Here is a 26,572-nt window from a genome sequence, read left to right as displayed (position 1 = left end):
ATTGAAGGCAACAGCTCACACCGTAGAGGGAAGCACAGTCACCGCCAAGGCTACAGTTCCCAGGGCCAGAGCCTGCGGGCAAAAGGGGCTCCCTCAGCATCCATCCAAGCTGGGGAGCGGGTTACCGGTGGGAAGCCCGCTAGATTTTGGGGGAATAAAAGGGGTCCAACACCACATCCCCACAGGTGCACACCCACCCATCAAAGAGAGCTATAAGCCAATACCACCTTCACATTGCCAGTGTACCAAGTACATGTTGAGCAACATGAAGGCGGCTGGGGTTATCCGTGACAGTTGTAGCCTTTGGGCAGCTCTGTTGATCCTGTTAAAAAAGAAGGACGGCACCACTCCCCGTATTGAGGAATCGCTAGCTGCATTGAGAACTGCAAATTATTTTTCTACCCTTGATCTCACTAGTCACTATTGGCAAGTGTCCGTTGCTGAGGCAGACCGGGAGAAGACCGCCTTCGCCACCCCTATGGGTCTCTGCGAGTTCAAAAGCATGCCCTTCGAGCTGTGCAATGCGCCAGGAACCTTCCAGAGGCTGATGGAATGCTGCTTGGGACAAGATTTTAGGGTGTATAAAAAGGGAGATTAGATCCCGTGATCCCAACGTATTCTTACACCTCTATAAATCACTTGTAAGGCTACATCTGGAATATGGGAACCAGTTTTGGGCTCCACATTTTAATAAGGACATTCAGAAGTTAGAGTCAGTTCAAAGGTGGGCAACTAGACTACTACAAGGAATGGAAGGCCTCCCATATGATGACAAGTTGAAAAAGTTATTAAGTGATTATTGGCTGCAATGGGGCTTTCTGGCTGGTGCCAGCCTCTCTTCTTAGCACACAGGAACCACAATCCCTACACCATGCTTCAATGGATTCTCTCATCCCAGCCCAGTAAAACTACATATTTTACACAGTCATAAGCAGCCAAAAGGGATCTATTCTATTCAATTGCAAATGATCTAGATAAGACTGAGAATAAGATACTGCACGGGACATAGCAGAGTTGGTCAAGTTGAGTGGAGATGAGTTTGCTATTTGGCACAGCTTTTTGCATCAATAAAGCAAGTAAAAGGTGTGAAAGATAAAAAAAAGGGTGAAAGTGTGAAAAGTGAATTGGCCAAATTGAGGTGCATATAAAGTTTTTGCTTTCTTTCAATTAACTAATGGGGCTCATTTGAATCAGGTGAATTGAGTTCTGCTTTTGGAAACTGGGTTAAGAAGGGGTGCACCGGTCCTGGAGGTACTGCAATACCAGGTCAATGCGTGCAGTGGACAGAGCAAGATTTTTTCCATCTCCTTGTTCTAAAAATCCATTTAATATATGGTCCCCAGAGAGGGGACGTATCAGATATTAAACTGATAAGAACAGATTTAATTTTTTTTTTTTTCTGTTTATCAGTAGGACTTCAAAATAACAAAGGTGATCGCCTCCCGTTGCCTGGGAACCGTCCAGGCACAAGAGGGCTATGTGTCACCAGAAGGCGCACACACTTCCTCAAGGCCGGCAGACGTGCAATCCCAGGCACCTTCCAGTACCGACCAAGGTAGCGTCCTCCGAAACTACACTTGATCTTAGCCAAAAGGCCGAGAAGCTATAACCCGAATTGGTTACGGCCTTGAGTGGCACCCTGGCCTATACCGGACACATCTTAGGGAGAGGGAGACAAACCCACGCCTACAGAAGACATTTTGTCACCCAAGCCAACCCTTGAAAAGGCTGTTTTGCAGAGCAAAAACAAGAAGAATGGTGCTTTTTGCAGCCGCCGCCCACTGCAATGAATCTGAATAACTCCTCCTTTTGGACACAAGCACCTCCCCTCCCCCTTGCAGTCTTTCCAATTCATGATACAAAAAGACGGACGGACAGGACAGGACAGGACAGGCTGCCTGACTTTCCGTCACTGCCACCCTTTGCCATCCTTGCCCGTAGAAAGCCCTTTCATCATCCCCAAACCCTAATCTTTTCCCTTCCCTTCCCAGATGCGTCTCACTCCCTTTCATTAGGAAGTGAGCGCAGCCTTTTCTCCGTTCTGCACATGCGCGACGTTAAACACAAATGCGCAGGCGTGCGTTCCATTACCCTCACTGCATTCCACTCCCATACAGGAAGTGGGCGCAGCTATTACTACGGTCGCACATAAAAGAACCCACGGCCACCACTGCACATAGCTGACTCCACCACAGGACACCCACTTCTACACCAACGCAGGTAAGACAGGATCGGCACCTCTATGCTCCCGTTACAATCAGGCTCAGTCACCATGTGATAACGCTCTCAACTCTTTAGTTGCAGGCTCCCCTTGCTTCACCTCCACTGGCTGTGCTGCCATTTCCTCTCCCACCTGGAAGGTATACTTTATTCCACTATTTTCCTGTTTCTCTCTTCCCCCTTTTCCCATAACCTACTTTTATCTGCATTTGTGGGGTATCTATATGCTATTTACATCATAGTTTTATTCATTAATATGGAAGGGAAGAGTGCCCATGAGAGTGTTGAACTGCGGAGAGCAAGAGATTAAGCTGCTCCGATTTGCCACCATTGATAAGCTGTTCTCAGTAGATACACATGCTATCCAAACAGCAGCATCCACCATTGCTTCAGCCCACCCATTCAGTGACAGCTCACCAAGTCAGCCAGAGGAGTGGTGTAAGGAATTACACGTAGGCACTGACTCCACACCTTCACATCACAAGAAGGGGGTCTACAGGCTAGTGCAAGAATACGAGCAAGTCTTCAGCAAACATCCGCTAGACTTTTGAAGAATAAAAGGGGTCAAACACTACATCCCCACAAGTGCACACCCACCCATCAAAGAGAGATATAAGCCAAAACTACCTGCACATTACCAGTGTACCAAGGACATGTTGAGCAACATGAAGGAGGCTGGGGTTATCCGTGACAGTTGTAGCCTCTGGGCAGCTCCGTTGGTCCTGTTAAAGAAGAAGGACAGCACCACTCCCCTGTATTGAGGAATAGCTAGCTGCATTGAGAACTGCAAATTATTTTTCTACCCTTGATCTCACTAGTCGCTATTGGCAAGTGTCCGTTGCTGAGGCAGACCGGGAGAAGACCGCCTTTGCCACCCCGATGGGTCTCTGCGAGTTCAAAAGCATGCCCTTCGAGCTGTGCAATTTGCCAGGAACCTTCCAGAGGCTGATGGAATGCTGCTTGGGACACCGAAACTTTGAAACGGTACTGCTATACCTTTATGATGTTATTGTTTATTCTAAAGCAAACAAGATTTTAGGGTGTATAAAAAGGGAGATTAGATCCGGTGATCCCAACGTATTGTTACCCCTCTATAAATCACTTGTAAGGCCACATCTGGAATATGGGGTAAAGTCCTGAGCAGGTTGATAACCATTGGTTTGAGCATGGTAGGGTGTAGTGCGCATCTTCCTGCATCGGTAAAAGCTGCAGAAGTCCTTGAAGATTTCCGCTTCAAAGGCTGTGCCTTGATCTGTGAGGACTCTCTCTGAGTAGCCATGAGGTCTGCATAAGTGTGCTTGGAAGACCTTCGCTGCAGTATGGGCCATTAGATCTTTGACTTGTACCACAACCATAAATCTCGAGTAGTTGTCTACCATCGTAAGTGCATACGTGAGCTCGCCTCGATATTCTGCAACAAAACTCCCTTTTTCGATTTCAGTTTCAGCAAACACTCCTCTTCCTGTAGAAAATATTTATCATTACCTAAGACAGTCATTCTAATGCATGACAATATTAAGGCAATTTAGTTAAAACTTGTTTTAACTCACCTTTAAGGGGATTGATGTATTTCATGGTCAATCCAGGTTTGTCAGTGATGGCACTGACATAATGTATGGCGTCTTTTTCGGGCGTTATCCTTTGCCTTTTCATTGTGAAAATCCAGTTGCCTATATCAAAGCAAATTCTACTACTTGTAAAGTATGCAGAAAATGAAATGTAGAACATATAACATCAACTGCTTAGGAACGCATCATAGGTTAGTACTTAAAAGGATATTGTCATGTTCTAGTCATAATGCAAGCTGGACATTTTTCATGTTACCCTGTAATCGCCGGCCTGTTCTAATGCTCACAAGCCAAGATATAGGCTCAGCTGCTAAGGCTTCCCTCTGCCTTCTGAATGAAACTTGAATATGTCTGGGTCACTGTGTATATAGCAGGTGCTCAGAAAAAATAAGAGTCAATTCAATAGAAATAGCTCTGGCACACTATAGTGATCAATAACGTAAGAAAAGAACTCTTGGAATGCTGAAAATTCTTTATTTGTGCAAAAGGATAATTCATCCAACGTTTCGACCTTGTTTTTAGGTCTTTATCAAGGATAAAGTTATCTAAGATCATAAAGGGTTACAAAACCATATAAACACGTAATTAGTACATAGTACAACATAACAGTACAATATATTGCTACTTGAGAGTACAATGGGTCAAATGACCATGATGCACATACAAAAAATTTTTCCAAAGCCATAGTGAAAACATTTGTACTGAGGAAAGAAAATTTCCACATGACCTATCTGGAGAAACATTCTGGATCAAACAACCAAAAATAGTCAAGCAGGTAAATACACACCTATATGGATAACAGGATGATATGTGTTCAATTGTATAGCATCATTGCCATTAAGGTACAAATGGAAAACTTGCAATCCTATATAGTGAAGGAAATGAACACATATCATATCAAAGAACACAGGAACATGGGTGTGAGAAAAACCTCAATGTTTATACTTTGTTCTTTATAATGGTGTGAACATGTATATGTCTCAGTACCTTATGCACTTGAGAATTCTAGTGAGTAGATCATGAAAGCCTATTTCAGAACTGGAATCGGTAAATAATTGTAGGTGGAATCTAAATGAAAAGATGGTACAAGTGTTATCATGACACGTGGGCTATAACACAATGAGGGGCACTGCAGCCAGAAACTTGAGATGCTGCCCCCTGACTGCTGGCCCCTATGCATGTTTAAATAGAGGTCTCCCCCTAGAAAGACACTGACCTGCCGCCCCCGCCTCCTGTGGTGTGACTGGCCTAAGCCCCGCCTCCTGGATACATATCACCGTGCTGCCCAGCTTCCAGCCTCTCGGCTGCAGGACCCGGACCTGTTTGGGCAGCCGGACACAGGGACCCGCTCCTGGAGGCGGTAAGAGAGCTATCAGCAGGGAGGTAAGCGTTTCAGCTCACAGCACTGTTAGCTGTGAGCGGCTCCCTCTATGCTGAGGCACAAGCGATGTGTGACCGGTGAGCGCGGCGTTCTAAGGGAACTACCCGCCCGCTGGTCCGCTTGTGCTCGCCATTATTTAACAACCTCACCCCCCCCCTCCCCCCACCCCCCCCCCCCTCCTCCCACCCCCCCCCCTCCTCCCCTAAAATCAGCATGGAGGAAAGCGTTCTGCTCACGGCGCTGTTTGCTATGAGCGGCTCCCTCCCTGCTGAGGCTCAAGCTACGTGCGCCGGCGAGCGGCGTTCTGAGGGAACTACCCGCCCGCCGGTCAGCTTGAGCCGCCATTAAGTTTGAAAAAGAGCGCTTCGCGCTCTTTGTCATTGGCCCCGCCCACCCGCCGCCCAGCAACCGCCGACCATACACCGTCGCCAGTGCCGAGGAGGAGCTGGGTAGGGCTGTGTGCGCTCTGCACGGCACCTAAAAGGTGTGCCTCAGAGCGCAGCTGAAAAGCTCCGTTCTGAGGCGCATGGTGCCGGTAGAGAACGTGCGCTCAGCCTGCAGCTCCTGCCATAGACAGAGCAGGAGCTGCCGGCAAAGCGCACGGAAGTGACATGTCACTTCTTAGAACACAGCGATTCGGGCAACAGCTGAATCGCTGCGTTCTACTATGCAACGTGCGTACGGCCTCTACACAGTCTCCATAGACTGTGCAGGGGACGCAGGACGCATGAATTAGGCACACAGCCTAATTGAAGTGCAGACTCAGTGCAGTCCCTGTCACAGCGCAGGTTGGAGGCACGGTAGGGGAGAATCTAGTATGCAGGCACTAACCTGCAAGAGTCAAATCACCCCATCCCACACGCACTGAACTTCCCCTCCCCTCCGTTTGTATGCCCCGGGAATGCCAAGGGGGCTAGCCTGGGAATGAACCAGGGACCATGTGGGTCTCCCAGTGAGCGGGCGGGTTAAGGGATTCTGTTAGGACTTCAATGTTCAAATTGAGGGGGGCTGGTAGTGAACAGGGGCAAGAAGCAACAGTCAGCAGGTGGCGTGTTTTCCCTCCTGCTGATACCACACCTACACCAAGCCCCCTCCCAGGCCAAAACACACTCCATTTGACATTATGACAATGGTGACTGTTAACAGCCCCGCCCCGTTGTCACACAGGGGATTTCAGCATGTTATGGCGGCGGTGGGTGCGGTGCCGACTATCGCGTTGTACGGTCATGTGCAGGGGTCACGGTAGCAAGCTTTGGCATGGGTAGCCACCATGTCCGGAGTCTGTCATCTTAACCCTTGGATAGGTGTGAGCGTCGTCGTAGCAGGCGTTACGTGGGTAGATCTAGATCCAGTCGTCTTGTCATTTCCTGAATCACCAGGTGAGTACCCTGATGGGGAATGCGGGGTGGGATAAGTCCCCCTAGGGAGGATAACGTGACGTCACAGGTAACAGGCGTCCCGCCCAGCTCTACATGTTGTCACTAAGTTATTTATAACAATGTTATTGGTGCTGAGGGAATCGCCCTCCCCCGTTTCTGTTAAAAGCTGTGATGGTATCTAGCATTCCTACCCCTTGTAGACAGCATTCCACAATCTACCTGCTCTAACTGTAAAGAAGCCTTCCCTATTTCGGAGGATTAAGTTTGGTGGCAGTTTATTTATATTGACCACACGGGTATTTATACAAATTATTATTATTTATTATGCGCCATATAATTCATGGCGCTTTGCATGCGAAAGGGGTTTTTACATAATAGGTACCAGTATAATAATCATAAACCGTACAAGGCACAGACTGGTACAGGGGGAGAGAGGACCCTGCCCGCGAGGGCTCACAGTCTACAGGGGATGGGTGAGGAGACAGTAGATGAGGGCAGAGCTGATTGTGCGGCGCTGTATCGGACTGAGGGTTACGGCAGCTTGTAGGCCTGTCGGAAGAGGTACAAATGAGATATCCTCTGAGACGTCTTTCAAAAATTAAACATATCTTAATTTTTCAACCTTAGTTTAATACAGGCGGCCTCCATTCCTTGTAATAATCTTGTTGCCACCGGTTAACTGACCCTTCAAGTGATTTATTGATTAGTGACAATATTATGGGATCACGGGATCTAACCCCCCTGTTTTACCCCTAATGTCATGCTGTAATTGAAAGAAGGGATCTATATTGGTCACAGTTAGTTTTATCGAAATGTGAGAAGTATATCTCTGTACATTTGCATGGTTTGATTGTTTTTCTAAAACTGCTTCTTTTTTGTAGTGAAGTAATTTTCATCCTTTTTTACTAGATTTTCCCTCTTTGGTTAATTACGTATGTTTTAATTGGTTTTCCTTACCGTAAGAACTGAAAATAAACAAGTGAGATGGGAAAACCGGCAATGTTAGCTATTCGCAGAATAATTATGCCCGCTAATATTTTCTGGACAATTACTTCCACATACATATTCTAAAAGGTATAAATTCACTTTTAGTTTTTGTGTGCGTTGCATGGATTGGGGACGCTGCCCCATCGGGGCTTACGGTCTGGATTCCCTATCTGTATGTTTATGGGGGTGTGGGAGGAGGCTAGAGTGCCCGGAGTAGACCCACGCAGTCACGGGGAGAACGTACAGGCTCCTTGCGGATGGTGTCCTTGGCGGGATTTGGGCCCAGGACCCCAGGGCTGCAGCTAGCCATTGAGCCACCGTGCCATGCCATAATAGTTTCAAGAGCAGGAACAGACAGATTTGTAGATGGAGTATTACGGCGTTGCAGGGCCAGCTGTTCGGGATCATTTGCGATACAAAGTGTTTATATAGTTATATATAAAAAAAAAAAAAAAAAATGCTCCTTATGCTGGGCCCGGGGGGACATGGTCCATTAACCTAACTTTGATTGCGCCTTTCCCCCTATTTCGGTTCCAGCTACACAAAAGGGGGGGTGGACTGGGAAATAGGAGAATGACCAGTGGTCCGACGATGCCGGTGGGTAAAAGCCTTAACCAACTACAGCCCTTTCCTCGAATAAGTAATCAGGCTGATTTGGTTTTTGTGGCTTGGAATGATTATGGGTCAACGCAGGGTTGAAGGCAAAACAGGCATCTGGGTTCCGGGTTAGTATCGGGCACCTTATTGCAATCCCAATCTCAGGTATTTTGGTAACTCAACCCACCAGCAGGATCAAGGTTGGAGTTCTCAGCTAGATGGTGGGGTGCTCGGTGAAGTTAGGCCTATGATCCGGGCCTCCATTTTGCATTGACCTGACGGTTCGATGGTACGTTATTCAGCGGGTGTTGCTCTGGTGGTTGATGTGCGTGACGATTTTACAAGCCACCCTCTAGTAATACACACCCTGCAGTATTCAGCGAATGTGCACCAATTTCGGTTGCAAGCAAACTGTTACGAGGTCGGTCTTCCCATTTTTAAATTGCGGAACGGTACTGAAGCGATGAGGGTCTTGTGGGGTGAAAGGTATTGAAGGGTTGGATGATTATGGTAAGCGAGTGGAGCACAGTAGGCCTATTCTTTTTTAGCCGAAGATTGTTTGTTTTGTTTTAAAAAAAAAAAAAAAAAAAAAAAAGAAAAAAGTGGGGGTTTGGATTGTTCGCCCCATTGCAAATCTATACATTGATATTTTGGATCTTTTTCCCTCACTCGGCGGGTGTCCCGACGTTGTCGTTTATGTCTCTTAGGCGAGCGGGTGTATGGGACCAGTTTTTACCCATGACGACGGCCCTTCATTTTAGCGTTACGTAGTTGGTCCTCCATTTTGTGGGCTGGTTTTTGGTTGGTAATGCGACGGTTACTCGTTATTTTGGTGTTTGCCAGCCGTGGTACCCGGCACGTACTCTCCCAGAGTTGGGGTGCTACAAGGCTTCAGGAGCCAGCATACATGAGCACAGTTTTCAGTGGATCAGGTAACGACAATGGAAATGCATTATGAGGGACGTCAGGTCGGAGTTGGTTTTTTGAAATCGGGTTTTATTCGACACGTAAGGAGATTCAGAACAGTGTACAGGGCTAATGTAAAATGACATGATTGTGATTTGTTTATCCAAAAAAAAAAAAAAAAAAAAAAAAAAAAAATTTTTGTGGGTTTTTGTCTTTTTGTCAGTACCACCTTGGAGAGACGAGGTGTTTGATGGTTACGAGAATTCCCTGTTCTGACAGTGTTTTTGCCTTTCAGATCCAAGTCGGCCCAGTGATTGGGTCCGAGGTTACTTCCATGTATGTTGTCTGCGAGGAGAGCGGATCTTCGCCTCTTCGCCTTGGTGGTCGGTTCTTGGTTCCTGTTACAGTGAAAGTAATTGGAAAGGTTGCCGGAGCTTGGCTCAGCTGTGGGTCTATCAGAGGCGATCAAGATTGCGTGAGCTCTCTTTTCTACAACCGACTTGGTGATACACATAGGCTTCAAGTAGCTGGTCCAAGGCCGTCTAGCTAGGCCTCTTACCCTTATCCGGTCAGAGAGGTACAAGTTTCCCTGTTTTAGTGTGGAGTGTTACAACGATCCGGTCGAAGGTTACCCTCTGGCCCAGGTGGCTTGGAGCTATGGAAGAATGTGATAAGGATCTCTCCTGGCGCATGGTCGATCAGGGCCTACCCAAGTTGTGCTGTTAATAAAGTGTTTTTTAAAAAAAAAAAAAAAAAAAAAAAAAGAGGTTGTTGGTCTGGCACCGCCAGCTGGAAGGCAATATTTGGCTGTCCTTAAGCTCGGATGGGTACACCCCAAAATGATGATGTTATGGATATGGTGGTTTCGGAAATGCCTGGGACGGCTCAGGTATTTCAGTTTTTGGGGGGGGTCGCAGCTTGCTGGCGCGGTGCTGCTCCTTGGCGGAAGGGGTAGAAAAAGTGGTGGTGAAATACCCGCGCCGGACGGCCGGAAGGCGGTACATTTACCTGAACCCCGTGATGTTGGCAAGTTAATGCCTGGTTTAAAGCTGCGACCAAATTTTATGCCAAAAGATGAGAGTGGTTTTTTCTCCATGCCTCTCTCCAAAATGGAAAATTCAAATAAAAGTATTTTAATTTATAAGAGAACGGTGTCGTGTCTTTCTAGGGGGGAAAAATGGTGGTAGTTGGGTCCTGGCAGTCTGAGGGGCACTGCAGCCAGAAACTTGAGATGCTGCCCCCTGACTGCTGGCCCCTATGCATGTTTAAATAGAGGTCTCCCCCTAGAAAGACACTGACCTGCCGCCCCCGCCTCCTGTGGTGTGACTGGCCTAAGCCCCGCCTCCTGGATACATATCACCGTGCTGCCCAGCTTCCAGCCTCTCGGCTGCAGGCCCCGGACCTGTTTTCCCACCCTCCCTCCCTTTTTGTTTTCCAAGTTGATTGAGTTTTCTGTGTTTAAGTCGCAGCAGCGGAAGGGGTAGAAAAAGTGGTGGTGAAATACCCGCGCCGGACGGCCGGAAGGCGGTACATTTACCTGAACCCCGTGATGTTGGCAAGTTAATGCCTGGTTTAAAGCTGCGACCAAATTTTATGCCAAAAGATGAGAGTGGTTTTTTCTCCATGCCTCTCTCCAAAATGGAAAATTCAAATAAAAGTATTTTAATTTATAAGAGAACGGTGTCGTGTCTTTCTAGGGGGGAAAAATGGTGGTAGTTGGGTCCTGGCAGTCTGGACCGTGTGACAAAGAAGAAAGGAGAGAAAGAAGAGGAAGAAAATGCAACTACCTGTAACATTACGTGATAGTCACTGGTAAGTATCACTTGACAATTCAAGTGAAAAAGGATTCCTTTATTAAAGGGTTCTCAGTCGCCTCAGGATCATGAAATACTAGGGTAAATGATATGAGAATGGGTAAGAAGCACCACTAAAGGAAATATGAGATGCAGGACATATATCTATAAACCCCTGAACTACATGATAGAAATAAAAAGAAGAAAAAAGAAAAAAAAGAAGAAAGAAGAAGAACACATAGAATGCGGAAAGAGAATGGGTACAACTACCTGAGTTACTGCAGGGAGGCCCCTGGTTGGTATTGTGAGGGTTAGTGGAATTCCTTCACTGAAGGGTTCTCAGTTGCCTCAGGTTCGTGAAAAATGCTATAGACAAATAATGCCCGGAGAAAAGGGGTTCATATACAGCGAATAATGGTAATACAAGGTACATGTGTCACATGTAATAGTATATATATATATATTGTACTAAGCTCTACAACAGAAATAGAAAGTAGTCCCTCTGCCTTCTGTCTAGGTGCCCTGAGTTATGTCCTGTAAACTGTCACAGGGACCCAGACACACATGTGTAGTAGGGGAATATCCCTGCTGAGATGCCAGTGCTAGAGCACTCGTTTGCTGTGGAGTTGAACGCTATGTGAGCAGTTCTTACCTTCAATGAGCAGAAGTCTCTTTTTTCAGATTTCAATATCTCTGTGGGTATCTGGCAGAAATATAGAATACTCTTTACTGCTAAGACCCTGTACACCACTCCCACTAAAGGGGGCTTTACACGCTGCGACATCGCTAATGCGGAGTCGTTGGGGTCACGGAATTTGTGACGCACATCCGGCCGCATTAGCGATGTTGCTGCGTGTGACACCGATGAGCGATTTTGCATCGCTGCAAAAACGTGCAAAATCGCTCATCGGTGACATGGGTCTCCATTCTCGATTATCGTTACTGCAGCAGTAACGATGTAGTTCGTCGCTCCTGCGGCAGCACACATCGCTCCGTGTGACACCGCAGAAACGAGGAACCTCTCCTTACCTGCCTCCCAGCCGCTATGAGGAAGGAAGGAGGTGGGCGGGATGTTCCGGCCACTCATCTCCGCCCCTCCGCTGCTATTGGGCGGTCGCTCAGTGACGTCGCTGTGACGCCGCACGGACCGCCCCCTTAGAAAGGAGGCGGTTCGCCGGTCACAGCGACGTTGCCTGGCAGGTAAGTATGTGTGACGGGTCTGGTCGGTGTTGTGCAGCATGGGCAGCTATTTGCCCGTGTCGCGCAACAGATGGGGGCGGGTATCCACACTAGCGATATCGGGACCGATATCGCAGTGTGTAAAGTAGCCTTTAATAAACTGTGTAAAGGATTTTAAGTAAAAATCCACAATAAACCAGCGCTAGATGGGTTTTTATAATTTTATTAATAGACCACAAATAAAACATTTTTTGCTATCCTTGTTTCAAGACAGAGTATTTGATAATATACAATACACTGATTATTACTAAAACCAAGGACCACATAAAACAAGGACCACATAAAATAAAAAATGAAAGTAATGAGAATAAAATTCTTTTGTATAACCAATTAACTTCGAGGTGATACAATATTCACATTGATTTAGTTTTACCAGTCTAATGTAATGCCCCGGCCGGTGGCATATATTTTGTTTGGTTAATAATTTAGACTTATACAATGAAAGATGTACTATACCACCCCTGGCTAACTTACAAGTTTTAAGTTGTACAATATAAGTTTGCGACGTTATATTCATATATAGGAAGGCAAACAATATTGGCAATTTAGTGGCACCCACCATACGTAATCTTACAGCACCTAATAAGGGAGGATTATTTGGCCTGAAAGGTTTTTTTCCATGCAAAAGCTGTATAGTATGTAAGAATACAAAAAATATTTCACGGAAATCCTTCTTACAGGGGCAGTCAGAAGTCATGATTAGAGAATTTATTACATGTCAATCAAAGGGAGTAGTATATTGCATTCAATGTCCCTGTCAGAAAAAATACATTGGGAGAACTATTAGACCCCTATGGAAAAGGGTGGGTGAGCACATTAGAAGTGTTAAAAATAAATGTACTAAGCACCCCCTATCCAGACATTATGTGTTAAAACATGGAGGGTCCTTTAAAGGATCCCAAGTATGGGGCGTACAAAAAATAACTAAGGATTGGAGAGGTGGCGATTTCATTAAAAAAATGTCACGAGCAGAAAGCCAATGGATTTTTGAATTGAACACCTTGAAACCATATGGACTCAATAATGATATAGAACTGTTTGCTTTTAATTAATTTATATTTTTATAGGTAGAGGAGTAATAGGTACTGATAATAATACGGAGAGAAGGAAAAAAAAAAAAAAAAAAAAAAAGCGATTGTCATGGAGATATATGTGTATATATGCATAATATATATTAAAATTGGTGCTTCACTTGCCCAAGGTTGATGTAGATATAAGGGGCTTTTCATATTATAGCAAATTTATATTACACCTTTATGATGTCCTTTTGTTAAATTTATTGTTGAAAGAAAGCATATGCATATATACACATTGTCTTCCCAGTATATGATGATACAAGCAAGGCTATATCTTTTTAGAAAAACCTTTAGAAAAACCTTTGCACATAATTATATTATATGGCTATTATGAACGGTCTTTCACAAATTGATATATGTAGTGGTCATTGAATGTTGGTTGAATTTAAACATTGTTTAATTTTATGCAAATTATAACCAATTAAATATATGCATAAATAGTGCTCTAGGCAACAGCTGAGTTATCCTTGAGGAAGGGGGCCGTTACACGCCCCCGAAACGCGCGTCGGATCAGTTTTCTTTTTTTTAGCCTACCTCACCTGTGCGTTGATAACCTGCCAAGTAATCTCTCCCTCGTGTGGAATCAACCGGCTTCCACTGGACACGGTACGGATTGCCTGCTGGAGAGGTTGAGAGGTTACCGCTGACATTTCCTTTGTCTGCAACCAGGATACATTGGTACCTCCAGCGGTTCTGCATTGCTCGTTTGGAAGCGGATCGGAGCCTTGTGTGGTGCTAACCTGCCAAGCAACTTCCTCCTGTGTGGAATCAGTCAGCTGACACTGGATACGGTCTGGACTGCCCGCTGGAGAGGCTGAGTAGTTACCGCTGATCTTATTGTTGTCCGCAGCCAACATCTTGGTGCTTTCAGTGGCTTCGTACTGCTTGATTTCGAAAGTACATTTGGGAGAATACGGGACCGGCTGGTTTGTGGCCTTGTGAAGTGTTATAAAGGCTCTGTAAAGAGGGATGTCGGTAACCATACATCTCCCCCAGAGCCAGCACTAGTCGCGGCCACTGGCCTCAAAACGTCCGCTCTGGAAGTCTAACAGGTCAATCCTGTACATAGCGGTTCCAGCCTAATCAACGGAGAAATCCGGGGTGTTTTTTGCGGTCAAGTTGTTGTGAGGTTTATTCCCCCAGGCCCTGGGGGCGAATATAACGTCGCAAACTTATATTGTACAACTTAAAACTTGTAAGTTAGCCAGGGGTGGTATAGTACTCTTTCATTGTATAAGTCTAAATTATTAACCAAACAAAATATATGCCACCGGCCGGGGCATTACATTAGACTGGTAAAACTAAATGAATGTGAATATTGTATCACCTCGAAGTTAATTGGTTATACAAAATAATTTTATTCTCATTACTTTCATTTTTTATTTTATGTGGTCCTTGTTTTATGTGGTCCTTGGTTTTAGTAATAATCAGTGTATTGTATATTATCAAATACTCTGTCTTGAAACAAGGATAGCAAAAAAATTTTTATTTGTGGTCTATTAATAAAATTATAAAAACCCATCTAGCGCTGGTTTATTGTGGATTTTTACTTAAAATCCTTTACACAGTTTATTAAAGGCTACTTTACACACTGCGATATCGGTCCCGATATCGCTAGTGTGGATACCCGCCCCCATCTGTTGCGCGACACGGGCAAATCGCTGCCCATGCTGCACAACACCGACCAGACCCGTCACACATACTTACCTGCCCGGCGACGTCGCTGTGACCGGCGAACCGCCTCCTTTCTAAGGGGGCGGTCCGTGCGGCGTCACAGCGACGTCACTGAGCGACCGCCCAATAGCAGCGGAGGGGCGGAGATGAGTGGCCGGAACATCCCGCCCACCTCCTTCCTTCCTCATAGCGGCTGGGAGGCAGGTAAGGAGAGGTTCCTCGTTTCTGCGGTGTCACACGGAGCGATGTGTGCTGCCGCAGGAGCGACGAACTACATCGTTACTGCTGCAGTAACGATAATCGAGAATGGAGACCCATGTCACCGATGAGCGATTTTGCACGTTTTTGCAGCGATGCAAAATCGCTCATCGGTGTCACACGCAGCAACATCGCTAATGCGGCCGGATGTGCGTCACAAATTCCGTGACCCCAACGACTCCGCATTAGCGATGTCGCAGCGTGTAAAGCCCCCTTTAGTGGGAGTGGTGTACAGGGTCTTAGCAGTAAAGAGTATTCCATATTTCTGCCAGATACCCACAGAGATATTGAAATCTGAAAAAAGAGACTTCTGCTCATTGAAGGTAAGAACTGCTCACATAGCGTTCAACTCCACAGCAAACGAGTGCTCTAGCACTGGCATCTCAGCAGGGATATTCCCCTACTACACATGTGTGTCTGGGTCCCTGTGACAGTTTACAGGACATAACTCAGGGCACCTAGACAGAAGGCAGAGGGACTACTTTCTATTTCTGGTGTAGAGCTTAGTACAATATATATATATATACTATTACATGTGACACATGTACCTTGTATTACCATTATTCGCTGTATATGAACCCCTTTTCTCCGGGCATTATTTGTCTATAGCATTTTTCACGAACCTGAGGCAACTGAGAACCCTTCAGTGAAGGAATTCCACTAACCCTCACAATACCAACCAGGGGCCTCCCTGCAGTAACTCAGGTAGTTGTACCCATTCTCTTTCCGCATTCTATGTGTTCTTCTTCTTTCTTCTTTTTTTTCTTTTTTCTTCTTTTTATTTCTATCATGTAGTTCAGGGGTTTATAGATATATGTCCTGCATCTCATATTTCCTTTAGTGGTGCTTCTTACCCATTCTCATATCATTTACCCTAGTATTTCATGATCCTGAGGCGACTGAGAACCCTTTAATAAAGGAATCCTTTTTCACTTGAATTGTCAAGTGATACTTACCAGTGACTATCACGTAATGTTACAGGTAGTTGCATTTTCTTCCTCTTCTTTCTCTCCTTTCTTCTTTGTCACACGGTCTATTGTGTTATAGCCCACGTGTCATGATTAGAGTTGAGCGCGGTTCGTGGTTCGTGGTTCTCCAGTTCTAGGCTCGAGTGATTTTGGGGCATGTTCTAGATCGAACTAGAACTCGAGCTTTTTGCAAAAGCTCGATAGTTCTAGAAACGTTCGAGAACGGTTCTAGCAGCCAAAAAACAGCTAAATCTTAGCTTGGTTTCTGCTGTAATAGTGTAAGTCACTCTGTGAATCAAACTATTATCACATTTCAGTGTATAGTGTGCGTGAACAGCGCCTTCAGATCACTGCTGTTTCTATAATGGCGATCGCCATTTTTTTTTTTTTTTTTCTTGTCTTCCTTCCCTAAGCGCGCGCGTCTTGTGGGGCTGGCCAGCATGTCAGCCAATCACAGACACACACACACCTAAGTGGACTTTGAGGCAGAGAAGCAACGGCATGTGTGATAGGATCTGCATGTCACATGTCCCTGCATTATAAAACCGGACATTTTCTTCACGATCGCCATTATCTGCCTTCTGCGTCTTTGGTGTCAGACATCACTGTCGCAGATCCGTCCTTTGTCCTATCGCCGATACAGCTGTATGCGCTGCATACACAGCGTTAGACAGCTTAGGGAGAGCACATTCTAGCAGTCCTTTTAAGGGCTCGTACCGGCAGGGTCAGAGAGCCATAGGTGACAGGTCCTGCAAACAGCAACAGCGTCTGTGTAGCCCAGGTCAGGGATTTCCTCCCTGCATTTCACCATTAGGAGGGAATAGAAAGGCAGGCTTCCATTCCTCTACCCAGAGCACCACAATCCTGCCACTGTACCCTCTTGTCCTCTGCACACTCCAACTCATTCTAAGTAAGCCATTATACTAGCAAACACTCAGTGTACCTAGTGGCATCCTATCTGTGGCTATTGGACTTTGCTATAGTCCCACTAGTGCAAAGACATTTGCAGAGCACATCTGCCTGCATTGCACACTCCAAGTTTTTTAAACTAAGCAATTTTACTAGCAAACACTCAGTGTACCTAGTGGCATCCTATACGTGGCTATTGGACTTTGCTATAGTCCCACTAGTGCAAAGACATTAGCAGAGCACATCTGCCTGCATTGCACACTCCAAGTTTTTTAAACTCAGCCATTATACTAGCAAACACTCAGTGTACCTAGTGGCATCCTATACGTGGCTATTGGACTTTGCTATAGTCCCACTAGGGCCAAGACATTTGCAGAGCGCATCTGCCTGCGTTGCACACTCCAACAAATTATAACGAAGCCATTATACTAGCAAACACTCAGTGTACCTAGTGGCATCCTATACGTGGCTATTGGACTTTGCTATAGTCCCACTAGTGCCAAGACATTTGCAGCACGTCTGCCTGCGTTGCACACTCCAACGAATTATAACTAAGCCATTATACTACCACACACTCAGTGTACCTAGTGGCATCCTATACGTGGCTATTGGACTTTGCTATAGTCCCACTAGTGCAAAGACATTAGCAGAGCACATCTGCCTGCATTGCACACTCCAAGTTTTTTAAACTCAGCCATTATACTAGCAAACACTCAGTGTACCTAGTGGCATCCTATACGTGGCTATTGGACTTTGCTATAGTCCCACTAGTGCCAAGACATTTGCAGAGCGCATCTGCCTGCGTTGCACACTCCAACTAATTATAACGAAGCCATTATACTAGCAAACACTCAGTGTACCTAGTGGCATCCTATACGTGGCTATTGGACTTTGCTATAGTCCCACTAGTGCCAAGACATTTGCAGAGCGCATCTGCCTGCGTTGCACACTCCAACAAATTATAACGAAGCCATTATACTAGCACACACTCAGTGTACCTAGTGGCATCCTATACGTGGCTATTGGACTTTGCTATAGTCCCACTAGTGCCAAGACATTTGCAGAGCACATCTGCCTGCATTGCACACTCCAAGTTTTTTAAACTCAGCCATTATACTAGCAAACAGTCAGTGTACCTAGTGGCATCCTAAACGTGGCTATTGTACTTTTGTCAATTCACAGTATTGGAACGTTATTTGCAGCACGTCTGCCTGCATTGCACACTCTAACTTTTTTAAACTCAGCCATTATACTAGCAAACACTCACTGTACCTAGTGGCATCCTAAACGTGGCTATTGTACTTTTGTCAATTCACAGTATTAGAACGTTATTTGCAGCACGTCTGCCTGCATTGCACACTCTAACTTTTTTAAACTCAGCCATTATACTAGCAAACACTCACTGTACCTAGTGGCATCCTAAACGTGGCTATTGTACTTTTGTCAATTCACAGTATTGGAACGTTATTTGCAGCACGTCTGCCTGCATTGCACACTCTAACTTTTTTAAACTCAGCCGTTATACTAGCAAACACTCACTGTACCTAGTTGTATCCTAAACGTGGCTATTGTACTTTTGTCAATTCACAGTATTGGAACGTTATTTGCAGCACGTCTGCCTGCATTGCACACTCTAACTTTTTTAAACTCAGCCATTATACTAGCAAACACTCACTGTACCTAGTTGTATCCTAAACGTGGCTATTGTACTTTTGTCAATTCACAGTATTGGAACGTTATTTGCAGCACGTCTGCCTGCATTGCACACTCTAACTTTTTTAAACTCAGCCATTATACTACCAAACAGTCAGTGTACCTAGTGGCATCCTAAACGTGGCTATTATACTTTTGTCAATTCACAGTATTGGAACGTTATTTGCAGCACGTCTGCCTGCATTGCACACTCTAACTTTTTTAAACTCAGCCATTATACTACCAAACAGTCAGTGTACCTAGTGGCATCCTAAACGTGGCTATTGTACTTTTGTCAATTCACAGTATTGGAACGTTATTTGCAGCACGTCTGCCTGCATTGCACACTCTAACTTTTTTAAACTCAGCCATTATACTAGCAAACAGTCAGTGTACCTAGTGGCATCCTAAACGTGGCTATTGTACTTTTGTCAATTCACAGTATTGGAACGTTATTTGCAGCACGTCTGCCTGCATTGCACACTCTAACTTTTTTAAACTCAGCCATTATACTAGCAAACACTCACTGTACCTAGTGGCATCCTAAACGTGGCTATTGTACTTTTGTCAATTCACAGTATTGGAACGTTATTTGCAGCACGTCTGCCTGCATTGCACACTCTAACTTTTTTAAACTCAGCCATTATACTAGCAAACACTCACTGTACCTAGTTGTATCCTAAACGTGGCTATTGTACTTTTGTCAATTCACAGTATTGGAACGTTATTTGCAGCACGTCTGCCTGCATTGCACACTCTAACTTTTTTAAACTCAGCCATTATACTACCAAACAGTCAGTGTACCTAGTGGCATCCTAAACGTGGCTATTGTACTTTTGTCAATTCACAGTATTGGAACGTTATTTGCAGCACGTCTGCCTGCATTGCACACTCTAACTTTTTTAAACTCAGCCATTATACTAGCAAACAGTCAGTGTACCTAGTGGCATCCTAAACGTGGCTATTGTACTTTTGTCAATTCACAGTATTGGAACGTTATTTGCAGCACGTCTGCCTGCATTGCACACTCTAACTTTTTTAAACTCAGCCATTATACTAGCAAACAGTCAGTGTACCTAGTGGCATCCTATACGTGGCTATTGTACTTTTGTCAATTCACAGTATTGGAACGTTATTTGCAGCACGTCTGCCTGCATTGCACACTCTAACTTTTTTAAACTCAGCCATTATACTAGCAAACAGTCAGTGTACCTAGTGGCATCCTAAACGTGGCTATTGTACTTTTGTCAATTCACAGTATTGGAACGTTATTTGCAGCACGTCTGCCTGCATTGCACACTCTAACTTTTTTAAACTCAGCCATTATACTACCAAACAGTCAGTGTACCTAGTGGCATCCTATACGTGGCTATTGGACTTTGCTATAGTCCCACTAGTGCCAAGACATTTGCAGAGCGCATCTGCCTGCGTTGCACACTCCAACTAATTATAACGAAGCCATTATACTAGCAAACACTCACTGTACCTAGTTGTATCCTAAACGTGGCTATTGTACTTTTGTCAATTCACAGTATTGGAACGTTATTTGCAGCACGTCTGCCTGCATTGCACACTCTATCTTTTTTAAACTCATCCATTATACTAGCAAACACACAGTGTACCTAGTGGCATCCTATACGTGGCTATTGGACTTTGCTATAGTCCCACTAGTGCCAAGATATTTGCAGAGCGCATCTGCCTGCGTTGCACACTCCAACAAATTATAACGAAGCCATTATACTAGCACACACTCAGTGTACCTAGTGGCATCCTATACGTGGCTATTGGACTTTGCTATAGTCCCACTAGTGCAAAGACATTTGCATAGCACGTCTGCCTGCATTGCACACTACAACTTTTTTAAACTAAGCAATTTTACTAGCAAACACTCACTGTACCTAGTTGTATCCTAAACGTGGCTATTGTACTTTTGTCAATTCACACTACTGCAAATCTATGTGCAGCACCTCTGCATGACAACCTCGTGCTCTGTTTTTAATAAGCTATAATGATAGCACAAAATACTGCCATTTTGTGGCATCATAGAACTGGCTGTTGTATTCCATTAGTGCCCCACTGGTGACAAGCTATTTCTAGCACCTCTACATCACACCCTCATGCACATTTTGCTACGCTAATGTTATAGCAAACTCATGGAATTCATTGCTGCATTTCATAATTCGGAGGGATAGAAAGTCAGGCTTCCTTTAGCTTTTCCTTCTTTTCATAGACAGCATCTCCAAGACAAATTTCCCCTCCACGTCTAAGTGTGGAGAGGCAGCTAGTGCGCATGCGTGTGCCGATGTACCCCAGCTGCAGCATAATTACAGTGTTTCGCCTAGTGAGTATGCTCAGCCTGACTGTGCCATTCCTGACGCTAAGTTTTCATTTCGGGATACAGCGCATGCTCCCACACTAAGTGTGAAAAGCCTCTTTGCACAGGTGCTTGCATTCCGTGCCGGGTCTAAGTCCTGTTTTGGGCATAGACACCATGCTAAAGCTGATAGTCTTTTTTCAGAGACTGTATTTCATGCTACTGAGCATGCTCAGGCACTTCCTGCATCAGAGACTAGGTCCGGTAATGAACTCTTTGGCCCTGGCCCTGATGTGGGGGTCCCATATAGACCACAGGGCATCAGGTGTCCTCCCAAATGGCTTGCAGAGGCCCACACCTATGACTTGTCACCGCATTATTGATGCTCAGACGATGACTGGTGAGGTGTTTGGGTCATGGCAGCCATGAGGTCATCATTGAAGTTGCGTTTCCAAATAGGACGCTAGTTATGCCACTCATGACGTGTCACTCTACTTTTGTCTCCAGGAGGTGCATTGTGGTTCACCCTGGTTTGGGGCGGACCCAGGTTATAAAAGGGGCTGGAGCCAACCAGGAGGTGCGCAGTCTTCTATTATGCTCCGAAAGAGCACACCTCCATGTGTTGAACCCATTGCGGCTTTAGGCCAGAGGTAGGCAGGGATCGGGTGGTGGATGCAGGCCACCACCACAGTTGGTAACGCAGAACGGTTAAGACCAGCTCCTGTCCTAACAGTCCTGCTTGTGCAGCCCAGTGGCATTAACAGGCCTGCTGCTGCTGATGCGCCTGCTGTCCACAGGTGTGGCCCCTACGCACACGGTCAGCGTACTCAATGGCCCCTGTGTTGTTAACAGGGAGTTCCTGGGCTGGGTGGGCATGTGGACCCTGTGACGCTAACAGGGCTCACAGTCTCCAGATCGAATGGCGTCTAACTCGGTTCAGGCTACTATTAGTTTCATAGCCACACAGCTCTGTATCCTCCACCAAACCTTCAAGTTGCCAACCTCTCCTTTTCCAACTGGGAGCACGGTGGACACTGACTGGTGATGGGGATATATACCTTTCTCTTTCTTTTCTTATTAATTTTCGTTATATAGCGGTCACAGATTATATACCACTTTATCCAAATCTGCCAGTCCCACTGTAACAGATGTTGTTTCTTCAGCAAATGTTACAGTTGCTTAACCACCAAATCCACGGACCAAAACTTTTTTCCCCTTTCCAACACACCTGTTCCCCTTTCCAACAGCATCTGTCCTTTTTCAACTCATTTTGGGATATGACCAAAAGTGCAACTGTGCAGGGACACCGTACTCAACGCCATCTCAGCACAGCAGCCATCCCTCGGTCCCTCCGATGTGGACAAGTAAAAGACCATTTCCTCCTATCCATGACAAAGCGTTGAGATTCACTCTGTGCAGCACTGGTGTTTAGTGGACAAGTAGATCTAAGATTGCGTACCACATTCTGCAGATACTCCTGTATACGTGCGTCTATTTCTATGGCAGGAATTAGTTCGCCAAATTTTGTCTTGTACCGGGGATCTAACAGTGTGGCAACCCAGTATTCAGGATTAGTTCAAATTCATACAATCCGAGGGTCATGTAGGTAGTGCAGCAAGAAGGCGCTCATGTGTCTTGTGCATCCAGGAGGACCAAGTCCTTGGTGTGTTGGTGGCAGAGAGGTGAGAATCGTGCATCCTTCCTCTGCCCTCTACCCACAACCTCGCACAACCGAAATGTGAGCAAGCTCTCACTCATCTGCTGAGTCTTCCATGCCCATCGCCAGTTCGTCCTCCATTTCTTCATGGGCTCCTGCACTTTCATCAACACTTTTTGCTGATACTATGCGCCCTTGTTAATCCCTCTCCCTCACCATGAATGCCGCATAGGTGCCGCTGACCATCTGGACCTCGTAGATCTTGTTATCCCTTCCGCATATGACTCCTCCTGTACTTCCTCCCCTTCCTCTTGTCCCAACACCTGACTCAGAATAATAATTACAGTGTGCTCCATCATGTAGATGACCAGAATTGTCACGCTGAGAATGACATTGCCAGTGCTAAACATCTTCGTCGACATTTCAAAACTGTGTAGCAGGGTGCATAGGTCCTTGATCTGACACCACTCCAGCAGCGTGATCTGCACCACCTCTGGATCAAGTTATCCCAGGCTATATGTCTTACCGTATTTCAGCAGGGCTCTGCGGTGCTGCCACACACGCTGCAACATGTGCAGATTCCAATTCCTGCGTGTCGAAACATCGCATTTACGGCGTTTAACTGCCAGACCCTAAGACTTCCGGAGTGATGAAAGTTGTTGAGCTGCTGTGTGCGCACGATGGAAGTGAGCACATAGCGAGCGTGCCCACTGCACAAGGCCATGTAGGCCGTGATGGTGTTTTAAAAATTGCTGGCGAATTCGGTTCAACACGTGAGCCCTAAAAGGCACGTGTGTCACATTGCCCTGAGGATGGCCCGCAGCCAGGTTTGCATCATTGCCGCACACGGCTGTTAAGTCACCAACGTAGTCCGCTCCGTCAATTTGTACTCCGGTTGCCAGGTGACAACGTGTTCCTTTCATGAATAGTGCTGATGATGTGAGAGTAGTCGATGCCAGCGGCGCAGGTGGACGCAGGTTATGCTCACCCACTGGGCTGCATTACCTTGACAGATGCAGAATCTCTGGCTGAATGTAGCTGGTGGGTATCTCACAGATGAAATACCATCATTCAGCTACAACCAATGGGAAGACACCACACCCTTTTTTATGCCCATCCTGTCTGCAGACCACTGCCAGACATAGCTATGAACCTCTGGTTAATTTTACCCCCAGTTCAGTTTTATGATTTTGTGTGCTTGTTACCTGACTACTTTTCCTGCTTGCTGTTTATGTACCTTGTTGGCCGATACGCATTTCAACTCTGCTTGTTTTCTGATTCTTTCCTGGCCGTCCCATTCTGTTCCTGTTCCTCAATTAATGTTTTGACCCTGCCTGACTACTATTCTCTGTAATAGCGGTGTGACTCACATTTCCCATACATTTCAAAGTAAAGCTTTGACCGCCTGATGGCATTGAGCTCTGCTGCCAGCATAGTAAGGAGGTGTGTGGTAGTCCTTGTGCGCAGTTGCAAGGAAGGGTGGCCTGACCACACAGGGTTTGCGCCAAGGTAGAGGACCCACACGAGGTTGAAGAGGCAGAAGCAGTGTATTAACTTCTACATACAGAACAAGGATTGAAACAACTCGTGGGGACGGCAAGACTTGTACAGCAGACCCTTCTCCATCTCTCACCATAGTTTGCCAGTGCCCAGTCAGTGACATGTAATGACCCTGTCTATGCTTACTGGTCCAAGTATCTGTGTTGAAATGCACCCTGTCGCACACAGATTTTCTCAAGGAAGTGGTGATGTTGTGTGCGACATGCTGGTGTAGCGCGGGCATGCTTTTCTTGGAGAAGCAGTGGTGATTGGGCATGTGGTACTGGGGCACAGCGACAGACATAAGGTCTGTAAAATCCTGTGTGTCCACTACGCGTAAAGGCAGCATTTCGGTAGCCAACAGCTTACAGAGGGATAGAGTCAACCACTTAGCTTTGTCATGGGTCGCAGTAAGTGGCCTTTTATTTGACCACATCTGAGGGAAAGAGATCTGGCTGCTGTCTGTAGACGGTGTTGAGTAGGGTGTCCCTGGAAAAATGCAGGTTTGTGAGAAAAGTGCAGGCGGAGACATGATGTTGCCTTCATCTTGCCTTCAGATCTGTTCATCTTGTATCATTTTTAAAAAACACATCAAGCAAGGGTTACTCCAAGCGGAGTCTACCTTTTTTCCCAACATTGGGCACACAGACACCCCATCAGTGGCAGCACTTGTGCCCTAGTTGCAAACAGGATGTTTTGATTTGCATCAAGCACATTCCAAATCCACAAGCATTTACTCTCCCCAGGATGACACAGGGGTAGTAAATTCCTTCTGGATCCATGACTTGTTCATTTTGATGAACGTCAGTGTGTCCACATTGTCACTGGACAGACGCGTGCGCTTATCTGTCAGCACACACCCAGCAGCACTGAAGAAGACACGTTCAGAGACAACGCTGGCAGCTGCACACGACAAAATCTCCAAGGCGTAACTGGAGAGCTCTGTCAATTTTTCTAGATTTGAAGCCCAAAAGGAGCAAGGCTCCATTTGCAAAGTCATTGCATCGATGTTCATTTCGAGATACTCCTGTATCATCCTCTCCATCCGTTGACTATGTGTCAGACTTGTTGTCTCTGGTGGCCTTGCAAAGGAGGGTCTAAAAAAATTATGAAAATATTCCATAAAATTGCTGTTACCAGCACCAGATACGGTCCTACTGGTACGGGTAGACTGTTGAAGATGACGATGCCGTCCCATGTTTGTCAAGTTACAACTGGGAGAATCACTCCCTTCACCTGCACGGTTGTTTGGTGTAAAAGCCGAGCTAAGATCGAGTAACAGCTTATGCTGATACTCCAGCATACGTGCGTCCCTTTCTATGGGTGGAATTATGTCACAAAATTTGGACTTGTCCCGGGGATCTAATAGTGTGGCAAGCCAGTAGTCATCATCACTTCTAATTTTGACAATCCGAGGGTCATGTTGGAGGTAGTGCAACAAGAAGGCACTCATGTGTCTTGCGCAGCCATGCGGACCAAGTCCACGCTGTGTTTGTGGCATAGAGGTGCTAACCGTTCTTTCTTCCTCTGACATCTCCCCCCAACCTCTTTCAACTGAATTTTGACCAAGGTCTCCCTCATCCGCTGAGTCTTCCATGTCCATGGACAGTTCGTCCTCCATATCTTCATGTCCTCCTGCACCTTCCTCAACATCTCGCCTGCTACCATGCGCCCTTGTTGATCCCTGTCCCCCATGGTCCCATGCCTGCCGCGTTGGTGATGATGAACGTCTGGACCTTGGTGATGTTGTTGTGTCTTGCGCATATGAATCCTCCTGTAGTTCCTCCCCTTCCTGTTGTCCCACCCCCTGACTCCGAATAGTGTTTAGCGTGTGCTCCAGCATGTAAATGACTGTAATCGTCATGCTGATAATGGCATTGTCAGCGCTAAACATATTCGTCGCCATGTCGAAACTGTGCAGAACGGTGCATAGGTCCTTGATCTGAGATCACTCCATCAGGGTGATCTGCCCCACTTCTGCATCTCGTTGGCCCATCATGACGTATTGCACCAGGGCTCGCCGGTGCTGCCACAGTCGCTGTAACATGTGGAGAGTTGAATTCCAGCGTGTCGCCACATCGCATTTCAGGCGATGAACCGGCAGGCCGAAAGACTTCTGGAGCGATGCAAGTCGCTCAGCTGCGGCGGTTGAACGGCGGAAGTGAGCACTGCAGACAGTTTACGTGCCCTGGTCAGAAGGCCATCTAGGCCGGGATAGTGTGTTAAAAATTGCTGGACAACAAGGTTCAACACGTGAGCCATACAAGGCACGTGTGTCACCTTGCCCAGGCGAAGGGCCGCACCCAGGTTTGCAGCATTGTCGCACACGGCCTTACCAGGCTGCAGGTTGAGTGGAGACAACCATTTATTAAACTCGGACCGCAGAGCTGACCACAACTCCTCAGCTGTGTGACT

The 26,572-nt window shown here is 46.0% G+C and overlaps 1 pseudogene; it reads right to left on the bottom strand.

The window, feature by feature from the left end:
* Positions 1–1,229: 1,229 nt before the first annotated feature.
* On the bottom strand, positions 1,230–1,436 carry LOC142288116 (U2 spliceosomal RNA; annotated as a pseudogene).
* Positions 1,437–26,572: the final 25,136 nt, after the last annotated feature.

This window comes from Anomaloglossus baeobatrachus, unplaced genomic scaffold (assembly GCF_048569485.1).
Source record: "Anomaloglossus baeobatrachus isolate aAnoBae1 unplaced genomic scaffold, aAnoBae1.hap1 Scaffold_78, whole genome shotgun sequence".
NCBI lineage: Eukaryota > Metazoa > Chordata > Amphibia > Anura > Aromobatidae > Anomaloglossus > Anomaloglossus baeobatrachus.
Note: the sequence above shows the minus strand (reverse complement) of the source record. Positions and strands in the feature narration are given on the sequence as shown.